The sequence below is a fragment of the Oncorhynchus keta genome, chromosome 10 (assembly GCF_023373465.1).
Source record: "Oncorhynchus keta strain PuntledgeMale-10-30-2019 chromosome 10, Oket_V2, whole genome shotgun sequence".
NCBI lineage: Eukaryota > Metazoa > Chordata > Actinopteri > Salmoniformes > Salmonidae > Oncorhynchus > Oncorhynchus keta.
In genome coordinates this window covers 48,804,868-48,811,074 of record NC_068430.1, presented here as the reverse complement: position 1 = coordinate 48,811,074, position 6,207 = coordinate 48,804,868, and the positions used below count along the sequence as shown (strand labels likewise).

At 42.0% G+C, this 6,207-nt stretch overlaps 1 long non-coding RNA gene across 2 annotated transcripts; it reads left to right on the top strand.

Moving 5' to 3' along the window:
* Nucleotides 1–296: 296 nt before the first annotated feature.
* On the top strand, nt 297–5,827 carry LOC118389540 (uncharacterized). Of its 2 annotated transcripts, none has more exons than XR_004826756.2 (6): nt 297–364; nt 2,804–2,872; nt 4,460–4,572; nt 4,671–4,756; nt 5,116–5,248; nt 5,354–5,827. It is a non-coding gene; the product is annotated as an uncharacterized LOC118389540 (long non-coding RNA). The 2 variants fall into 2 exon arrangements; XR_004826755.2 differs by having other exon boundaries at nt 309–556.
* The last annotated feature ends 380 nt before the right edge of the window (nt 5,828–6,207 follow it).

Sequence of the window (6,207 nt, the reverse complement as noted above, 5' to 3'; positions counted from 1 at the left end):
TTTCATAAAAAAAAATATTTTAAAAAATAACCTCATATAAAATTATAGTGTAGAAATGTTATGCTCTTTTTATAACCTTTATGTAACTAGGCAAGTCAGTTAAGAACACATTTTTATGTTACAAGGACAGCCTACTCCTTCCTCGCCGTGGGGAATTGAACCCCGGTTCTTTTGCTCAACGGACCGAAACAGTTTCCAATGCATTGTCAACGGAGTTTGTAAACCAACCCAAATGTAATATAATTCTAGCCACATGTTTACTCAGTGGCGCTTCTCCATGCAGGACATGGGAGGGGGAGGGACTCACACTCTGTAAACAGGAATAGGTTCATCACTGGTCACTGAGCTGGCAAGCTAATGTTAGGTAGTTAGTTAGTCATAGAAATGTACGTTCAGCCTGTGAATTATTTCAGTCCGATTTGACTTATATATTAAGAAGTCAGCATGGTTTAACAGTTTCTTCCGTTTTTGACCTCGACATTGTTGCTGGATAGATACTTTCATATCTAACATGCTGGTGATGCCTCACTCTAGTTCCCGATAGAGTAGCATACTGGTTTGTAATCATATGTAGAGTTGTTTTACAAGCTAGATAGGTAGATATTTTGTTAAAAAGCCTGTTGTCATTCACTGGTTGTTTCTTTGGAGGTAGGCTAAGCCATCACTAGCTAGCTAGTTGGATAATAAGTTGATGTACAGTAGGCTAAATCAACGTTACAGTATTACGGAATGACAACAATATAGCCTTGTCACTACTAGTTGGCATGTTGATATGGGGTGAAGTAGGGTAGCGCCGTTGGTATTCGTTGGGTCCCTTGACAAAATGTAATTGCTGACTTGGTAAATTAAGCTAATGGTTGTGTGCACTCTCACTAGATATAATTTTAATTGTATTTATTTCAACCAGGTAGGCCAGTTGAAAACTAGTTCTCATTTACAACTGCGACCTGGCCCAGATAAAACAAAGCAGTGTGACAAAAAACAACACGTGGAATAAACAAAAGTACAGTCATGGCCAAAAGTTGAGAGAATGACACAAATATTAATGTTCAAAGTTTGCTGCTTCAGTGTCTTTGGATATTTTTGTCAGATGTTACTATGGAATAGTGAAGTATAATTACAAGCATTTCATAAGTGTCAAAGGCTTGTATTGACAATTACTTGGGTCAATATTTGCTGTGTTGACCCTTCTTTTTCAAGACCTCTGCAATCCACCCTGGCATGCTGTCAATTAACTTCTGGGCCACATCCTGACTGATGGCAGCCCATTCTTGCATAATCAATGCTTGGAGAATTTGTGGGGTTTTGCTTGTCCACCCGCCTCTTGAGGATTGATCACAAATTCGCAATGGGATTGAGGTCTGGGGAGTTTCCTGGCCATGGACCCAAAATATCGATGTTTTGTTCCTCGAGCCACTTAGTTATCACATTTGCCTAATGGCAAGGTGCTCCATCATGCTGGAAAAGGCATTGTTCGTCACCAAACTGTCCCTGGATGGTTGGGAGAATATGCTTTCAGAGGATGTGTTGGTACCATTTTTTTATTCATGGCTGTGTTCTTAGGCAAAATTGTGAGTGAGCCCCTTCCCTTGGCTGAGAAGCAACCCCACACATGAATGGTCTCAGGATGCTTTACTGTTTGGCATGACACAGGACTGATAGTAGCGCTCACCTTGTCTTCTCCAGACAAGCTTTTTTCCGGATGCCCCAAACAATTGGAAAGGGGATTCATCAGAGAAAATGACTTTACCCCAGTTCTCAGTTGTCCAATCCCTGTACCTTTTGCAGAATGTCAGTCTGTCCCTGATGTTTCTCCTGGAGAGAAGTGGCTTCTTTGCTGCCCTTCTTGACACCAGGCCATCCTCCAGAAGTCTTTGCCTCACTGTGCGTGCAGATGCACTCACACCTGCCTGCTGCTATTCCTGAGCAAGCTCTGTACTGGTGGTGCCCTGATCCTGCAGCTGAATAAACTTTAGGAGACGGTCCTGGCGCTTGCTGGACTTTCTTGAGGCGCCCTGAAGCCTTCTTCACAACAATTGAATCGCTCTCCTTGAAGTTCTTGATGATCCGATAAATGGTTGATTTAGGTGCAATCTTACTGGCAGCAATATCCTTACCTGTGAAGCCCTTTTTGTGCAAAGCAATGATGATGGCATGTGTTTCCTTGCAGGTATCCATGATTGACAGAGGAAGAACAATTATTCCAAGCACCACTCTCCTTTTGAAGCTTCCAGTCTGTTATTGGAACTCAATCAGCATGACAGAGTGATCTCCAGCTTTGTCCTCGTCAATACTCACACCTGTGTTTACGAGAGAATCACTGACATGATGTCAGCTGGTCCTTTTGTGGCAGGGCTGAAATGCAGTGGAAATGTTTTGGGGGGATTCAGTTCATTTGCATGGCAAAAAGGGACTTTGCAATTAATTGCAATTCATCTGATCAACTCTTCATAACATTCTGGAGTTTATGCAAATTGCCATCATACAAACTGAGGCAGCAGACTTGAAAACGTGAAAATTAATGTGTCATTCTGAACTTTTGGCCACAACTGTACAGACAATAATAATAGAAACATCTATATACAGTGTGTTGAAATGGAGTAAGGAGGTAAGGCAATAAATAGGCCATAGTAGCAAAGTAATTACAATTTAGCAAATTGTGTGGTTTTGTGGCAGATTTTCAAAAGAAAGACATACAGCATATCACCAGTAATTCTCAATCAGATGAGATACACAGCTAACCCATATTGAATTTCATTCATAAATGTGGACGATAATTATTGTTAATATTCCAATTCTTTAGGCCCTCCATTCCCAAACTTGAAGCCCCCTGTCGCCAACTGGAAAGTCCAGGAAAAAGTGGTGGCTTAAGGTACAACTTCCTATTGAGGAAATGTAAGACAACTCAGTGTCATATTTAGAGTTATTGACATGAAAAGAAGCATATACAAGCAACCTATCAAATGTATTTTATAAAGCCCCTTTTACATCAGCAGTTGTCAAAGTGCTTATACAGATACCCAGCCTAAAACCACAAAGAGTAAGCAACGCAGACGTAGATGCACAGTGGCTAGGAAAAACTCCCTAGAAATATAAGGGCGCAAGGCGAGACCCAGATGCAGATGGTTTGAGTCTTTGATATTTATTGATCAATCCAAAAGGGTTTGAGTGGTCGTGGACAGGCAAAAGGTCAAAACCAGTTCAGAGTCCAGGAGGTACAGAGTGGCAGGCAGAATGGTCAGGTAGGTGGGTACGGAGTCCAGAAAACGGGCAAGGATCAAAACCAGGAGGGCTAGCAAAAAGGGAATAGAAGCAGGAGTACGGGAAAACACGCTGGTTGACTTGAAAAACATACAAGACGAACTGGCACAGAGACAGGAAACACAGGGACAAATACACCAAGGAATATAAGCGACACCGGGAGGGGGTGAAGACCATCACATGGACAGGTGAAACAGATCAGGGTGTGACAAGAAAGGCAGGAACCTAGGAAGAAACCTAGAGGAACCAGGCTCTGATTGGTGGCCAGTCCTATTCTGGCTGTGCTGGTGGAGATTATATAAGAGTACAGCCATTTAGCCAGATTATTCTTCAAGACGTTTAAACGGTCATAGATGAACAGCAGTGTCAAATAATAGAGGGTTATAAGAGGGTGCAATAGTTCAGCACCTCAGGAGTAAATGCCAGTTGGCTTTTCATGGCTGAGCATTTAGAGGTTGAGACAAAGTCAGGATTAAACAGCGGGTCTGGGACAAGTGAGTACCTCCGGTGAACCGTGAGCAGGTCAGGGTTCCATAGCTGCAGACAGAAACAGCAGAGACAGCAGCACGACTAGGTGGACTGGAGACCGGGACAGCCAGGAGTTGTCAGGGCAGATAGTCCCGAGGCATGGTCCTAGAGCTCATGTCCTGCATCCTTTATTTAACTTGAGTGTAGATTAAGCCCTAGAGGTTTGTAATTTAGCCTAGTTGTCAATCCAGATCTGAAAATTTGATACCCTTTTTACTGTACACTGATAGTAATTTTTCACAAGCTAATCACTGAATGGCCTACTACAAGGATGTTTTCAACTTGACACTTCTATGTCATAATAACACAGAACACACACACACACACACATCAGATGGCAATGGCAAGTACAACGAATGAAGGCAGTCTTACGATTTTAAAAACATTACAATACATTCACAACACATGAAGTCTATTCCCTCAGGCCACAACTCTACTACGTGTGTGTATACAGTGTGTATGTCATCGTTTGTATGCATGTGTCTCTTCACAGTCCCCGCTGTTCCATAAGGTGTATTTTTATCTGTTTTTGAAATGTAATTTGACTGCTTGCACAAGTTACTTGATTGTAGTCATGGCTCTATGTACGACTGTGCGCCTCCCATAGTTTGTTCTGTTTAGGTTAGTGTGTAGTCAAGGCTTTGTCATTAAAATTGTGCCTATTTTTCAGATCTGCCAACCTGCTCGGTGGGTGACAGGGAACCGTCTTTCCACCAAGCTGTTCCAGGCCTGGAGTGGCACGTTCAGAGGCTTGTAGACCTGAAGCGGTGTGATGTGGTCCAGGTATTTATCAAACACACGTATACACACTCACTCAATCATTCACTCTGTTTTGTTGTATAATTATTTTAACTTAAGAACATTGTTCCTCTCTCTTTTAGATCTGACACCCCTATATTAGCTCAACCACAGTCTTCACAGCTGCAGTCGTCTGCATCTGATACACCGGCCACGACAGGTGACACAGGTAATTATCACATGCATGTATACACACATGCACACTCTCCCTCACTTGGGGCTCTATTCAATCACATCTGCTTTAGCCAACATCCACATAGCGGTTGTTTTGGCGGTGTCTGAGGTGGAACTGTGTTAGAGCTGTCAAATTCACAAGTGGTTCCTGGCATTCTACCTAAAGCGGACATTGCCATTGGTAGAAACGAAGCATCGTTACCCATCGCTCCACAAAAGCCACGGCCCTTGCAGAGCAAGGGGAACTACTACTTCAAGGTCTCAGAGCAAGTGACGTAACCGATTGAAACGCTATTTAGCGCACACCGCTAACTAAGCTAGCCGTTTCACATCCGTTACACCTCTGTCTTTTAGATCTGCCATGCCCAGCAGTTCAGCTGCAGTCACAGCAGTCCACTGCTGTAGTATTTCAATTTACCGGCTGCACCAGTTTCTACTCCACTGGCTGTGAAGGGAGAAACTTTTGAGGATTCCCAGATGGATACAGGTAATTCAGAAATGTATTGCATATGCTCACCCACACCAACAGATGTACACACAGACATGTTGTTGAGCTGTATACTTACTGTCACTTTGTGCATCTCTCTTTCAGATCTGCCATGCACTCCACCACTGCCTGACAACCTCACCCAGAAGTGCATACACTGGGCCTTTCAAGACTGACAAAGCAGAGATGGGTGGCTGACAAGGAAAAATAAAACAACACGCGCACACACACACACACACTCACGCACACACTTTATCCACAATGTAAATAAGATGTAATTGCTTGCTTATTTAATGTTTGCTCCATTTTATTTTAGGATTGGAGATATCTACTCCTATATATCCATTATCAATGTCTGCATAATTACTCTAAATATCTATCAAATCAAAGTGGGATTGATAATATTATAAAATACTATGTGTACAGTTTTAGGAAATTCTGTGTACATTTTTCTGAGTTGAAAAACATGCCTCCCTCTCACACACACACACACTACACCCAATGTAAATAAATTGCAATAACTTGTTTAATGTATGTATGCTCCACTTTATTTTAGGAAAATATCTCCAATAAAGTACATTCACAGTTAAAGTAACGTCTTTGGTTTATCTCTCCTAATGCAATGTGTGACCAGAAGGAAGTATGCTGAAAGTTAAAAGGTTCATCATTAATAACTAACACAATTCTATAATGAATACATATAATAATAATAATAATAGAGTGACCAATAGTTACTGTATTGTGATTGTTTAGTGTTTTATATATTCAATCAAGTAGTGCCCCAATGAGGGATCGCCTGTGTCAGAAACGGCAGAAAGGGTCAAATAAGGTCAACAAAATGTATGTTACTGCTATACACGACTGGCACAAAACTGGCATTCTTTAGCTAAATAGCCCAGCACTGTAGCCTACTCCCTACCGTCACGTTGTACAGCGCCATATTTTCCGATCCATCCTAA